We start from the raw sequence: 16,042 nt of genomic DNA, 5'->3' as shown, positions 1-16,042 counted from the left end.
GGGGGGCATTAGGGGTGATCGGGCCAGCATGCAGAGGCAGTGAAGGGCAATCAGGCTGGCAGGAGGGGGAAGTTAGGGGTAACCAGGCAGGCAGGCAGGTAGGTGAAAATTAGAAGCCAGCAGTCCAGGATTGTGAGAGGGATATCTGACTGCTGGTTTAGGCCTAAGGGGTCCCAGATTGGAGAGGGTGTAGGCTGGGCTGAGGGGAGTCCCGGGCACCTCCCCCCCCCCCCATGCACAAATTTCATGCATTGGACCTCTAGTATGTATATGTGTATGTATGTATATACTTGGTTATACAATTGACCCTTGAATAACAGTCATATGTTAGTGGTGTCAAGCTCCCAAGCAGTAAAAAACCTTTTAACTCCATAAAAATGTAACTAATAACCTACTATTAATAGAAAGCCTTATAGATAGCATAAACAGTCAGTTAACACATATTTTGTATGTTATGTGTTATATACTGTATTATCATATTACAATAAAATATGCTAGAAAAAAGAAAATGTTATTACAAAACACATAAGTTAGAGAAAATACATTCACAATATGTATAGAAAAAGAAATCCATGCATAAGTGGAACAGCACAGTTCAAACTTGTGTTGTACAAAGGTCAACTGTATGTGTTACATATGTATTTATGTCTATATCACAGAATACGGTTTTCTTTTTCTCTATCTGCTTATGCAGCAGAATAAATCATTCAAATGTTTATTTTACCTCGAAATTTTCTCTCAGTGTCTTCATTACTTTTCTGTATTTTTTTTATAACTCTATAGCCATATTTCCTAAGAGACCTATTTACTTTTGAGTTTCCTAGTTGTAGTTTAATAGATTTCTAGGATGTCTGGGACCTTTTGTTACTATGAGATTGAGTTCAGATTTTGTTATTTATTTTCTGGTAATCAATTTTCTCAAGCTAGAGTCCATTTAATTTCTCTGGCAATGATAATTTTGAAATAAACTCATAGGTGCCCATAGGTAGTACTTTACAAACTATTACCAGCTTATGTTTTACATTGAATTCCATTTTAATGGTCAAAGTGGATTTTGCAATATTTGCTATTTTTAAATGTTTTATTGGAAAAATAAAATTTTATTTTGCAGTAAACTCATCATAAAAGGATGCATGTTGATCTTGTGTGACTAAACAGTGATACTATTAATAGTATGTCTACAGGTCTTAGTCTGCCTTTCCGTCTAAAGCAGTTGTTAAGCAGTTGTTGTGTGTGGTTGGAGAAAACCAAGTAGCCTATCCAAGTCTCCTCTGAAGTGACCAATTAGACATGAGCAGTATGCCTGTGTCCTATAACTTCCTTCTGACCCCAACCTCTAACTATCCTCCCATTTTCAATACTTTCGTTATGATTCCCGGAGCGCTCCATCCTTGACCTTGTCACTAAACTCATTCCATCTTTTTGCCATAATTAAAACCTCACTCTATCCTAGGACGCTGCATCCCCAGAAGTCTCCTAAAGTGGAGAATGGGTTCTCTACACCCTTGGAATCTCAGAATGAAAAAACACAGCTCAGGTGCTTCAAACCAATCCTCATATGAAATGCCCCTCTGCTTGGAGGTCCAAGTTTTCAAGCTATACCATATTCCAGCTTCTCCTTGTGCCCAGAATGCCTATGATTTTATGGACAATCCCCTCATGTTTACTATATACTTTCACATATATCTGTGGTCTTCCTCTCCACGACACTTCATGCCATCATTCTGGGCAACATCCTGTCCATACAATGTGCAATATTCAAGTTTCACAATTTTTCTTTTGTCTTTATCATTAAAGTCTAAGAGTTTTACTAAGACATGTCTGTCTCTAAGTTGACCATTTGGAAATTCTTTTTGAATTGTAACTTTTAAATAACATTTCTATTCCATCACTGTTTTTCTTATTCAAGGTCTCCAATTATATGTATGTGAGGTTGTCTTTGCCTATTTCCTATAGCTTTCACTTTCTTTGATTGTTTTTCTACATTATTTTTATGCTATTCATTTTGTATTCCTCAATACCCCTATGTTCGCCATTGATTCTGTTCTCTTTCACATTATAGTTTAGTCTTCATTCCTGAGATGATTTTGTCTTTTTCTTTTATTTCTTTCTGGAGTTTACTTGATTCTAACATTCTTTTCTGCCAATTCTTCTGAAATTTTGAGTTTCTAATTGGAGTGGAGTTTTTGATATATGAAAATGTTGATTTAATGATATTTAATTCAATACTCCTATTCTTCATGCTCTTTTTTTTAAAGAATAATTTCATTAACAGAAATTTTTTTTCATAATTTCCATCTTCTTATAGTAGTCTTCATGGTAGTTTTCAGCTACTTTCTATTTATTTTAAATGTCTTATACTTGCTTTGATTAACAAAAAAGTAATTATGTAGACAGAGGTGAAGAGTTTGGTGGTTTACTAGTTTCTTAGTTCAAGAGCACCCTCTTCTGTTGGTATAATGAACTGAAGTTTATTTAATGAGGGGTATATTTTATGAAGGGAATTGATTTGTCTTTTTATTTAGTGACTGTTATTTAGTTGGATCTTTATTTTCCTACTACCTCTTGTTTTTTTCACCACAAAATTCTTTCAATATTCCACTAGTGGGACTCTGTCAAGATTTCCATCTTAGAACTTTTGACTTTCATGGGTTAGTGTTCTGATATACCATATGTTATTTTATATATATATATATATATATATATATATATATATATATATATATATATATATATATATATAGTCACCACTAGACTAGCATTGTCTCCTCTTTTCCATTAAGATTCTACCTGTCTCTCTACTTTGGTATGTGCTATAAAGTTGCCTTTGCAACTATTTATTTGTTGTATCCTTCTATGTAAGTAAATTTACGGTATTAATCTCCGACTTTGTTTGTGCACATGGGCCTGTGTAGTTTTACTTACTTTCTTTATCTGTATAGTATTTGGAAGACATGTGCAGAGTTTGATATTCAAGTGACTGTAGTTATTCTTAAATTGTTATGTTTTGTTATGGTTCTCAGGGTCTTAACCTAGATTTTTTTCCCCCCTTTTACAAACTCTAAATGACCTTGATGACTTTTGATCCTGATAGACTGATGACTATCAAATTTTATTGTATTGCTGGGCTTCACATCTTTTATTATTGACAAATGAGGTATATTAATAGATCAACCAGTTATTTCCCACTAACATGTTAAAGGCTAAATTATCTTTTACTCTCCACCTCATGCCATATCTGCTCTTCCTCCTATATCCCTCATGTTAGTAAATGTACCATATCATTTTTTCAAAATGACCTATCATCTGTAACAATAAAAGCCTAAGCGACTGTCATAACCGAATTGATGACCAAACAGGCTGCATGGGGTGACCAGGCCCGCAAGGAGGTTAGTGAGGGGTGTCCAAATGACTGAATAGCAGGCTCCATGGGTGACCAGGCCTGCAGAGGGGGGTAATTGGGGGCAACCAGGCTGGCATGGGGGGCAGTTGGGAGTGACCAGTCTGGCAGGGAAACAGTAAGAGGTGACCAGGCCAGCAGTGGGGAGGGGAGGTAGGGGCAACCAGGCTGGTGGGGGGGGGGGGAGTTGGGGGCAACTAGGCCAGCAAGGGGGGCAGTTGGGAGAGACCAGGTCAGCAAGGGGGGGGGGTGTTAGGTGTGATCAGGCAGGCAAGCAGGTGTGCAGTTAGGAGCCAGTGGTCCTGGATTGTGAGAGGTATGTCCCAAATTGGAGATGGTGCAGGTTGGGCTGAGGGGACTTCTCCTCCCATGCACAAATTTTGTGCACCGGGCCTGTAGTAATTACATAAGACAGAAAGCTTCCTATAACTCCTGGCTCCAGTTAGTCTTTGGGTACTAATGATTCTTCCTCTTGAAGATCTCACATCTATATTCTACCACTCTCCAAATTCTTTAGCAGCATCATTTCTTGACTGGATTACTACAACAGCTTCCTAGCTATAGATCCTGCTTGCACTTTTGCTTCTTTCACTCTATAGTACACATAAGTTTAAGAAAACTTTATGTCACACATACCCTTCAAAATGCTACATTCCCTTCATGAAATAGTCTTGAAACCAAGATGTAGCCTGTTTGAGTCCAAGTTTATCTCTCAAAATCAAAGAATGAAGTCGCAGACAAACACAGTTCATGGGACTAAAGTTTATTGAGAGAAGCAAGTCTTGGAAAAGGTGCAGTTTCATGTTGCAACCAGGTGTAGTTCAGCATCCAAGCAAATTAAAATCTATTAGTCCATGCGTGGAATAGCACATGGCCATAAATCACGTGGGCACAGGGATGTACTCCCCTCGCCACAAGAATGTCAGAAACCCATTGTGTGCAGGCGAGAGAATGGGCTGGGGGAGGGGGAGTGCATAGTTTATTTGTATATATGCTTGCTAGTTTCTAATTGGTTTGTTCAAAGAATTCTGCCTTAATATTATTGGAATTGGTTTATACACATCATTGACTTGTGATTGGTTATTGCAAGCTGCATGTCTTAGTAATATCTGTATACTTTAAAGTTTATGTCTCCCACTGTGGGCCCCTCTTTCCCCACCCAGCTGGACTGTCTTAGGAACTCCGACGAGTTGGATTCTCTGGTTTTATTTCCTCCCTCCCCCGCACCTTGCATGGTTCATCCCTGACCATATAACTTCCCTCTGACTCCCCATTAGCATGGTCTAAATGATGGTTCATAGTCTGATAACTGCTTATATGTCTAGAATTCTCTGTCACCAGTCCTTACTTTCACTTCTCTCCTTCCCTATGAAACACAGAGAAACAGAAACACTGTGGCAGATTATACTCTGTAAATTTTCCAAAGCATTAATTCTAGTCCCACATGCTGTTCCAGAGCATACCACTGCCCCTAAGGGGGTGAAGTCTAATTGCCCTCTTCCTAAATACTGCCCAGCCTCAGTGACTCACTGCTAATAAATTAAATGCTGTGGAAGTGAGCCTGCATGACTTCTGATAGTAGGTCATAACATCAGTATAGCTTTAGCCTAGGCTCTCCTTACCGTCTATCCCTCTCTCTGTGTGTCTCAGAACCTGTACATTTGGAACCTTGGGAAGCAAGAAACTCAGCTACCACACTGGAGATACCATATTGAGAAACTATGTGAAGATAAAGAAAACCAAAAAAAAAACAGATTTTCTAACATGAGAATTTGTGTCTTCCCAATCTAAGCATCAGACATGTGAGTAAATGAACTTTCATATGATCTCAACTCCAAAGCTTGAGCCAAAGTTATGGTGAATAGAGCAGACACAAATATTCTCACCAAGCCCTGACTGGACTGCAGATTCATCATAAAATAAATATTGTTATTGTGTAAGGTTTAAAGTTTAAGCCATGAAGTTTGGTGGTTAGTTACACAGCAATTGAGAAGTAAAACAGGCAATAGTACACAACCCAGCTGTATTAAATTATTTTTAATTTCCAGTATTTCTTAGTCTATCTTAATATAACCTATACTTAGGACATTCTCATTTTTCCCCCCACACCCTATCCCTTTAGTTAGATAATGCTTTCTTTTCCATCAAGATTCAACATAGAAATGGCTTTTTAAGCCTTTCCTGATTCTAATAAATTGTGTAACTGCATGTGCCTCCACAGCATCTATATTTGCATCAAACAGTAATTATAATTTGAAATTACATTTAAATTTATTTATTCCTTATAAATCTACTAGAGGCCCGGTGCACAAAATTTGTGCATGGGTTGGGGGAGGGATGTCCCTCAGCCAGCCTGCACCCTCTCCAATCTGGGATCCCTGGAGGGATGTTCGACTGAGAAATATCAGGTGCAATATCAGAACTAAGTTTTTACATGATTTAGGTGATGAACAAATTGGGAATATTTGCTTTACATAAATATATCCTGAAGATCTCCAGTTGCTCTCTATTTAATGTGAATTAAATTAGTCTGGCACACAAATGGCCAATAAACACATGCAAAAAATACTCTACATCAGTGGTTCTCAACCTTTCTCATGCCATGACCCTTTAATACAGTTTCTCATGTTGTGGTGACCCCCAACCATAAAATTATTTTCGTTGCTACTTCATAACTGTAATTTTGCTATTGTTACTAAATCGTAATGTAAATATCTGTGTTTTCCGATGGTCTTAGGCAACCCTGCTAGCAATTTTCAACCTGTGGGAACCACTAGATAGGTTGAGAACCACTGTTCTAAATCAAATAGAAATGCAAATTAAAGCCAAAATGAATGACACCAACCTGAATGACTAAAATTTAAAAGACTGATAACACCAAATGTTAATAAGAACTTGGAACAACCAGAATTCACAAAAATTGATAGTAGGAATGTAAATGGGTACTATCCAGGAATAAAAAAGAATGAGCTACTGATATAAATTACATGGATGAATCTCAGAAACATTTTGGTGATTAAAAGGAGCCTCCTATTATGTATAGGCTGCTGAATTGTGTCCCTCCAAATTCATATATTGAATTCCTAAATCCTAGTACCTTCAGTATGTGGCTGTATTTGGAGATAGGGCTTTAAAAAGTATATAAGATAAAATGAGGACATATGGATAGGACTTAATGCAATATGCTGGTGTCCATATAAGAAGACAATAATAAGACACAGACAAAACAGTGATCAAGAAACAATCATATGAGAACACAGGAAAGAGGGCTCAGAAAAAAAATCTATTAACACCTTGATCTTAGACTTTCAGTCTCCAAAACTGTGAGAAAATACATTTCTGTTGTTTACATCATCAGTCTATGGTAATTTTTATGGTTGCTCTAGCAAACCAAAGCAAAAGGCTTACACAAAAGAATACATTTAATATTATCAAAACTATATATAATTCCAGAATCAGCAAAACTATTTTGTGATTTAAAAAAAAAAGTTGCCTCTGAAGGGGGGACTAGAGCATTAACTAATTAGAAGGGACATGCCAGAAGTTTCTGGGATGAGGATAAAGAGGATTGGGTTATACAAGTGTATGCATTTACCAAAATTCATGAATGTGTACTTAAAAGAATTGTGCACTTCACTATATATAAATGTTACATCAAAAGAGAGAAAAAACTGTAAACAATCAGTGGGACCCACCTCTGACATTAGAAGTCATACTGTTCCTCATTTCTTCCACTACAATTGTAAACCCAAGCACACAGTGGTGCTACTGTATTTTCCATTTTCACTTAGATGTTTGCTAAAACCCATCAAAGTGAAATTTACTGGGTGACATGCCTCTGCTATGCTCATTAGCCAAGAGAGCTTAGTTGAAGAATGAAGCTGTGTGGAGAGGAGACTTATCTTTTTATTTCTTCAGTAGGAAAAAGAACCTCAGTTGCACCATTGGCCAAAAGTCTTTTTGATCCTCAGCTGAAATAAATTTGTTGAATTGAAAAAACGTAAGTCTTTAATAATCAGGATACTGAGTTGAACATTATTGGACTGAGAGGGGCTAATTCTCAAAAGTTTTTGAGGAGCAAAGAAATAGAAATGTGCAGCTATATCTTTTCTTGACTTCCTTCCGGTGTAAAATGAAGGAGCTTTGGATTTCAGTTCAAAGTTCAGGTATTTTGTTTAAAGGGGAAGAAAAACTCCAATGTTCTACCTGTGTCGCCCTGCCTACGGAAATCTAAACACTAATGTTCTACTTGTTGAGAAAGCCTACCCTTTGAGCCTTTTCGAAGATTTATATTAATTTCTCAAATTGCCTTAGGACTTCAGCTACATAATCTCCTTGGCATTTTGACTGTTTTTGACCCAGATATCCAGTTTGTTTTATTTGCCTCTTAGTGAGTCAAATATTTTTTATATCACTGAACTTTCTCATTCAACTAGAGGAACTGGGTGGGAAGGTACAGGTAAGGATAGCCCATGGAATTACAGCTCTGCAAATCTAGTATTAGAAGAGGGAAAGAAACACCGGTCCTCAATCCATGAGATTTGAGATGAGGCATAATATAGGATCCTTGTTTATATATTTAGAGTTCTTCTCATAATTATCAGCTTTTGTAATAAACCTGAAAAAAATTTGTCTGGCTTTCAACACAATGCCACTTCTGAAAAAAATCAATTACCATTTGACCTCCTCACTTTTCTCCTGTTGATTTTCCTGTAAAGAAAAAATATTTTTTTTTACTAGAATTGGCTAGATCTTCAGTATGGTATTTAGGATGAGGGCTACTATAAGTCTGTTGAATTATCCCAATTTCCATACCATTGAGTTGTGACAACCCACACAGTTATAATTTCAAGTACTCTTTATAAGATTCCCCCAGATACACTTTCTCTTTCTTCTAAGCCCCATATTTCTATAAAGGATGTTTATGAAGAAGTATATTCTCAATCGCTTTTATGTCTAAGAATAATCCATAAATACATAAATCCTTAAGTAAATAAAATTCTTAAAAGTCTCATGAAACTGACTGAATTGTAAGATCTAAGTAATAAAAGTGGTGTGAGTAATGTAAGTATGGCTCCCCAAACTTTTTAAACACTATATTGTCCTGTCCCATTTCACTTTAAGCACACACTAGAATAGGCACTTTGCTCCATTTGTGAACTTTGATGTGACAGCACTTCAAAGATAACCTATTTCTCTTTATGATATTTTAAAAAATCATAACTTATAATGTTAAATACAATCTCTATATTAATCTAAATGTAATTTCACATTAATATTTAAGCATATTAAATATTCAAAATCATCCTAGTACAGTATTCTCAGCAAAAATGCTAAAACATGAAATGATTTTCTTCTAAAACCTAATCAGAACTTTATCAACATTGATGAAACTATGTCACCACATATTTATTAGGGCAAGCATTATAACAGAGATAAGCTGGCTAGGGCAGAATTACAGTGTCTACCACTAATGATTAATAACAACAACAAAAGAATTAACAGCACTTTATTCACAATCGTCTTATGGGGTATTTTCTTTTAACAACACAGATAGAATATAGGCTGAAACTACTGTTGACCTTATCAATTCTGAGGAAATAAAATTGGTTCTTCTATGTCTTGATTTAACAATACCTGTACAAAAAGACACAAGCTTCCTTTTCCCTTGAGTTTCTCCCCTAAAGCTATTAAATTTACTTTACTTAAATCACTCAGTGACTCATAAAGTTCATATCTGTTTCTGAAAGATGGGTCTGAGCAGAAGGCTTAATAACTAGTGACAATGATAAGTAAAAATACTTTGGGAAATTGTTGCCCCTGGTAAAATTTTTTAAATCGACCTGATAGAAGCATAAATATCCATTGAAAACCAAAACAACCCTGGGATATCAGAGCCTGAGCATCAGGATGACAAACATGATAAGCAACAAGAAAACCCAAACAGAAAAGTTCATATATACCTAATCATTATTAGCTAAAGGATGCACCTACATAGCTTATGTCTAAACAAACATAAAAATAAAAATTTCTTATTAGTTCAGAACCCAAAGACTCTTGAGAAATACTAGTATACCATCCTTGAAATTTAATTTATTTCAACAGCTTTATTGAGGTGCAATTGATATAGAAAAAAACTTTCACATATTTAATGAATGCAATTTAACATTTAAAAAGTACAGATATCATGAAAACTATCACCAGTCAAGGTAATTGCATATTCATCACCTACAAAAGTTTTCTTCTGCCAACCTAGTAATTTTAAATGCCGGAAATTTAATCACATTGGGGGATTCAGGTTAATAAAAGTAGTAAGGGTATTATTATCATTGGTATGGCTTCACAGTTCTTTATATTTTGTAAATTCAAGAAACCTGCTCAGTTCAGGGTTAGGGGAATGTACAACAATGTCTGATAACTTCATAAAATAAAAATGCTCCCAAGTAGATCTTTTGATATAGACTCATTTACTGTCTGCCCCAAATGGGTAAACGAAGCATTCCCAAGCTGATTTAGACAATTAATTCTAAGGAGATCATAAGTATAATTTCCTTCCTGATACCAAAAAGTAAATGTCTTTATTGCTCAAATTTAAGAATAGACAATATATAAAATTTCTGTGAAAAAGTAGTCAATATCAGAATTTTAATTTCATCATGTAAGATAAATGAAAACATATAAAAAAATAAAACAGCAAAAACTGAGATTGCTATTTAACCTGTTGCCTTCACATATGAAAGTTTAACTACTTATAAAAACAACAGAGCTTATTTCAGAAACAAGAGCTTACCTATTCATGTTTTACTTTATTAAACAGAATGAACCTGCCAACTTTTTTTTAAATATATTTTATTGATTTTTCACAGAGAGGAAGAGAGAGGGATAGAGAGTCAGAAACATCGATGAGAGAGAATCATTGATCAGCTGCCTCTTGCACACCTCCTTCCAGGGATGTGCCCGCAACCAAGGTACATGCCCTTGACCGGAATTGAACCCGGGACCTTTCAGTCCACAGGCCGACGCTCTATCCACTGAGCCAAACCGGTCTCGACAAATCTGCCAATTTTAAAGTAGACAGAAAAAGACTTTGACACATACCATTGTTTGTCCAGCTCAGAGATGTGTAATCTCCTTCATCCTGAGAACTGAGCAGGGCTTCTCTGTCCATGTTCAGCCAAATTTCTGAATCATTCAAAATATCAATTTCCTTCCCTCTTCATACTCCCAGTAAGTATATAAAAACACTGAGAAATTGTCATGTGTATTAGAGAAATAGACTGAAACAAAAAAAAAGGTTCCATCTAATGCCAACGAGCCTCTTTAGAGAACTGCTCTGGGGCTAGACATTTTGCATATCACATTGTCCTACTGCTAGAGATCTGAGAACCTACAACTTTTAAGTGGACAGGGAATAGCATAAACAGTATTAGGAAAACAGAGGTATTAGGGGGGAAAGAGAAGAAAGAAAGAGGAGGAGAAGGAGGAGGAGGAAGAGGGAGGAAAAGGAAGGGGAGAAGGAGGGGGAGGAGGAATAAAGAAGAAAGAAGAAAAAAAGAGACCCTTGAAGCTCAAATGAATGCAATGTCATCCTCCTAAGTTCTAAAAGGATACATAAACTTTTGAAACCAAGTTATAATAAAACCAGAAGAAAGTTTTAGAAAATTGTGTGACGTCTTTATTAAGATGAAGGGGTATATGGTTGATATGAGAAAGAAGCAGAAAATAATAAGGATTAAATGGACTGAGACTTAAAGATTCTATATAATAAAAGCCTAATATGCAAATTGTCCCCTTGACTGGGAGTTCCATCAGTAGCTCAACCATGGGGTGGGGCTGGCCAGCCAACCTCCTGCATCCCCTCCCTCTGGCCAGCCAGAACACACCCATGCACCAATTTGTGCACCAAGCCTCTAGTAACAAGATAAAAAAAAATAAGGTAAGGCTATAACATGTTCAAGTAAGAAAATAGTAAATGAATAAAAAGTAGTGGCAGAAAAAAACACACAGAATTTACACAGTTTAAATCCAGTAATTGAGGAGAATAGATCTGAGAAGCTATTTCAGAATGCAGAGAAGAGTAACTATTAAAATATTGAGTCAATATGAAAAGAGAAAAAAAATGTATCTATTATAAGAATCTAAATCTTTACAAGGAAGGTATAAGAGTAGGAAGAAACAAGAAATTAGAAACAAAGTAGTAACCAAAATTACAGTGAAAAACAACCTCCCCAAACTAAAACAAAACCTTGTGTGAATATACAACCAGCTGTTATGTATATTCAAATAATTATTCTAGTACAAAGTAAAAAAAGCAAAAAGAAGCATCTTCCATATCCCTGTCTTTGTAGGTAATTGGAGAGACAGATAACCACATGCATAAATATAAAATTACAACCAGGACAAAAATGTGGATGATTTTATCTAGTCAGGAGGTCAGAAAAGGTTTTCTTAAGGCAGTTATATATCCTAAGAGGTCTGAGAGACAGTGGAAATTAAGCAAGAAACAGGAGACTCTCGGGCAGAGAGAATATAAAATATGAAGTTATTTAGCATTCAGGAGTATAGCATGAATGAAGAACTATAAGGCCAGTCAGACTGGGACTGAGAGACGGGAGAAACATATATAAGATGATAATGACGAGGTAGGTAAGAGCCAGACCATCTAGGGCACTGCAGGTCAGATACTTCAATCACTTTTTTTTTAACCAAGATATTCAGTAAGAGATACTTTTACATCATAATGTAGTACGCATACCCACATGTACATATATAGAAATCAATTTGCTAGATCACGAAAGCATTAAAAAAAAACATGAAATAGAGCACAATACAAATAGGACAAATTAGGATATTTTTATTATTAAAAAAGTAGATAATAGTTTGTTAAATCTCTTGTTTAGACTTATGACATTATATATATTTATATATGTGTATATATAAATACATCTACACATGTATATTTCATGTATAAAATGATTTTTATCCTTTTATGATCTAACAACTTAATTTTATGATTCACCAGTGGATTTCCACCTGCAATTTGAAATATCCTGTGATAAATCCATGTTAGATGTTTGCTAATTCAAGCAGATTTATGAGGAGGACAAATTTAAATTTGGGAGAAACCAACTTCTCTAGCTACAGTGTGTAGGTTTACTAGAAGTTACTTTCTAGTAAAAAGTAACACATAACAGTGGCTTGACTTTGAGTGTAACAGAGGAGAGTAAGAAAGACTTCAGAGATTATTAGGAGGAATAAATCAACAGCATTTTATGATAAGATAAATAGGGACACAATTGTCAAAGATAACTCTTAAGTTGAAATGGGCCTAAAGTAAAATATTGAAAATAAACCAAATAGTGACAAAATTTTGGACTTACAAGAACAAACAAAATCATCTAACAAGAAATCCTCCAGACAACATATTACTAACAGAGAAATCAAACTTGGATTGGCTTCAGACTATTCTTTTGCAATGGGAAGGACCAAAAAGCAATGAACAAATAAACCACAGAATTTAGAAGGGGGAAAAAAAAACTGGTGAGCCAAAGATGTTATGTTAAACCAATTTGTCATTCAGGCATGAAGGAAATAGAAAGTTATGGTAAAATACAGGCATGTTGAGAAAAAATGTATCATCCATAATATTGAATAAAAAAATCACTTGAAGAGATGCTTCTACTGGGAGATAAATATAAATTTAAAAAATCAAAAGTAAGGAAATCATGGTAAGAAAAAAATAAAGATTAACAGTTGATATTGAAACCAATTAAAAATAAAATTGAGTTTAAATGGTTATTTAAAATAAGTAACAAAAGAATCTTGAAAGAAAAGATGTATAATATAAAAAATAATGAAATTACAACAATGAGACAATAAAAAACAAATTATATTAAAAGGGAAGATGATTAAAAGCATGCTAAATTCCTCGCCTAATATGGAAAAAATGACTCAGAAGATGCAGTTGCACTAGATTTTGAAAATTAGAAAGGAAAACCTGGACCATCTTTTTGAATAAATACAATCATAGCCACAAGTCAAACATAAAACACAATGTGAATTTTCAAAATCACTGTATTTTAAATTTTACAATAACATAAAAAACTAGAGGCCCAGTGCATGAAAATTCAGCCTGACCTGTCCCCTCTCACAGTCTGGGATCCCTCAGGGGTGGGAGGCAACTTAGCCACTGGGAAGGTGATGCCCCCATCACACCTTTGCTGCTGCCACTACCAGCAGCCCAAGCCTCAGCCGGCCCTGGTTTCCTGAGCCTCGGACAGCCTTGTGTGGCTGGGCAACTACCATCCAAGGCTTACCTGTGCCTCAGGCATCAGCTAGGCAGCCACTATCTGAGACTTGTTTGCACCTCAGGCTGGCCCTGGGCAGCTGGGGGTGAGAGGACTGGGGACTTCAGAGGCAAGTGTGTGCCACGTGCCTACCACCCTGGCAGGGTTGAGGAGACTGGGCACTGACATCTTTGAGGATGTGGAAATCAATTAGCATATTTCTTCCTATTGGCTGTGGGCACTGCCATCTTTGAGGGTTTGGCAGTCAATTAGCATATTCCCTCCTTATTGGCTTGGGTGCAACTATGTTTGAGGGTATGGCAGTCAATTAGCACATTTCATCCTTATTGGCTGTGGGCACTTCCATCTTTGTGATGCTGTGAGGATCAATTAGCATATTTGCTCTTTATTATATAGGATAGTTTAAAATAGTAAAACCCAGAAAAAGAGAGTGGTTGCATTAAAAAAAAAAAAAAACCTACAGAAACATAAATAAAATTTACCATAAGACAGAAAACATCAAATATATCATCCTATCTAATAAAGAGCAAACATGGTAATTTACTGCCATGCCCTCATAAGATAGAGGTGTCCACAGCCACAAGATGGCGGCACCCAGTCCCCTCAGCCTCACCTCATCCAGCTGGAGTCCCCCAGTACCCTCAGTCCCACTTCATCCAGCCAGAATCCCCCAGTCCCCTCAGCCCACAGGGGAAGGCAGTTGGGTGATCAGGCGAGCAGGGGAGGGCAGTTGGGAATGATTGGGCCAGCAGGGGAGCAGTTAGGTGTCAGGGGAGTGGTTCGGGGATGATTAAGCTGGCAGGCAGAGGGTGCAGGCTGGGCTAAGGGACACACCATCACCTTGTGCATGAATTTCATGAACTGGGCCTCTAGTATTAGTATAAATTATATAAATGTCAAAGCACTATGCTTTACACCTGAAACTAATCCTGTATAATAAAAGGCTAATATGCAAATCTACCGAACGGTAGAATGGCTGGTCATTATGATGCACACTGACCAACAGGGGACAGACGCACAACACCGAAGCTGCCCCCTGGGGGTCAGTGTGCTCCCACAGGGGAAGTACCGCTCAGCCAGCAGCCTGGCTCAGGCTGGCGAGTGCAGCGGTGGTAAGGATGTTTGACTGATGACTTGGGCCTACGCCCCCTGGAGAGGTGGCCTAAGCCGTCAGTTAGACACCCAAGGGCTCCCAGACTGCAAGAGGGACAACCCTGCCCCACAAATTTTGTGCACCAAGACTCTAGTATAAAATAATATTGAATGTCAACTGTAATTTAAAAAAAATAAAAAGTGTAGTATCAAAGAAGGAAATATAAAAGTCTTACAAGTAGGACTTGGTACTTTATTCTTTTAGTTGTATTTTTCCTCTTCACTAAAGTTATATTCTTCTGACTGAGATAAATAAAAATTAAGGTTTCCAATACCAAAAAATTAAAAGGAAAATCATATAATATGAAAAATTTGCAACAAATACCATAGTTATGATATCTTCCATAAAATAAATTTCAAAACAACCAAGAAACATTTGAATTATGACTTATTCATATAAAGAATTATTAGTTATTAGAATCCTTTTACTGGGAAATTATCATGATTTACTGTTAAACAGAACACTAATATCTATACTAATGAAAGGATAGTATGCTATTTAGACCAGACTTCTTCTGGACATTTTTCTTGACAAAGCCACTGTGGCTGTGAGGCCTGGAGAGAGCCATGGTAAGTCAAGTCCTGCCTCTGCATGAGAGCTGCACAGGAAACACCTTTGCAGACCACTCATTGACTAAGCTTATGGTATGACACTTGCTTGGGTAATAAGAATATAAGAAGGTGATCTAGGGTTTTTCCACCTCACTCCTAGAGGAAAAAATAGAGGTCTGCTCCTGGAGGGCTAAGGAAAGTCATATCCTGTCCTAACCATTTTTGGCTCAGTGGGTAGAGCCTCGGCCTGCGGACTGCAGGGTCCCAGTTGGATTCTGGTAAAGGACATATTACAAGGTTGCAGGCTCCTCACTGGCTGGGGCCCAGGTTAGGGCTCATGCAGGAGGTAACCAATCAATGAGTCCCCCTCTCACATTGATGTTTCTCTCTCTTTCCCTCTCCCTTCCATACTCTCTAAAAATTAATGGAAAAATATCTTCAGGTGAGGGAAAAAAAAAGAAAAGAAAGGAAGGAAGGAAGGAAGGAAGGAAGGAAGGGAAGGAAAGAAGGAAGGAAGGAAGGAAGGAAGGAAGGAAGGAAGGAAGGAAGGAAGGAAGGAAGGAAGAAAGAAAGAAAGAAAGAAAGAAAGAAAGAAAGAAAGAAAGAAAGAAAGAAAGAAAGAAATGTCATA

At 36.7% G+C, this 16,042-nt stretch overlaps 1 long non-coding RNA gene across 1 annotated transcript in view; it reads left to right on the top strand.

Moving 5' to 3' along the window:
* LOC118706091 overlaps window positions 1–16,042 on the top strand; it is a 101,900-nt gene that overhangs the window by 37,398 nt on the left and 48,460 nt on the right. The window contains exon 2 of the long non-coding RNA XR_006740062.1: window positions 5,051–5,202. This is a non-coding gene — a long non-coding RNA (uncharacterized LOC118706091). The remainder of the gene's footprint in view (window positions 1–5,050; window positions 5,203–16,042) is intronic.

This window comes from Pipistrellus kuhlii, unplaced genomic scaffold, assembly GCF_014108245.1.
Source record: "Pipistrellus kuhlii isolate mPipKuh1 unplaced genomic scaffold, mPipKuh1.p scaffold_m20_p_5, whole genome shotgun sequence".
In the NCBI taxonomy this organism is placed as follows: domain Eukaryota; kingdom Metazoa; phylum Chordata; class Mammalia; order Chiroptera; family Vespertilionidae; genus Pipistrellus; species Pipistrellus kuhlii.
Note: the sequence above shows the minus strand (reverse complement) of the source record. Positions and strands in the feature narration are given on the sequence as shown.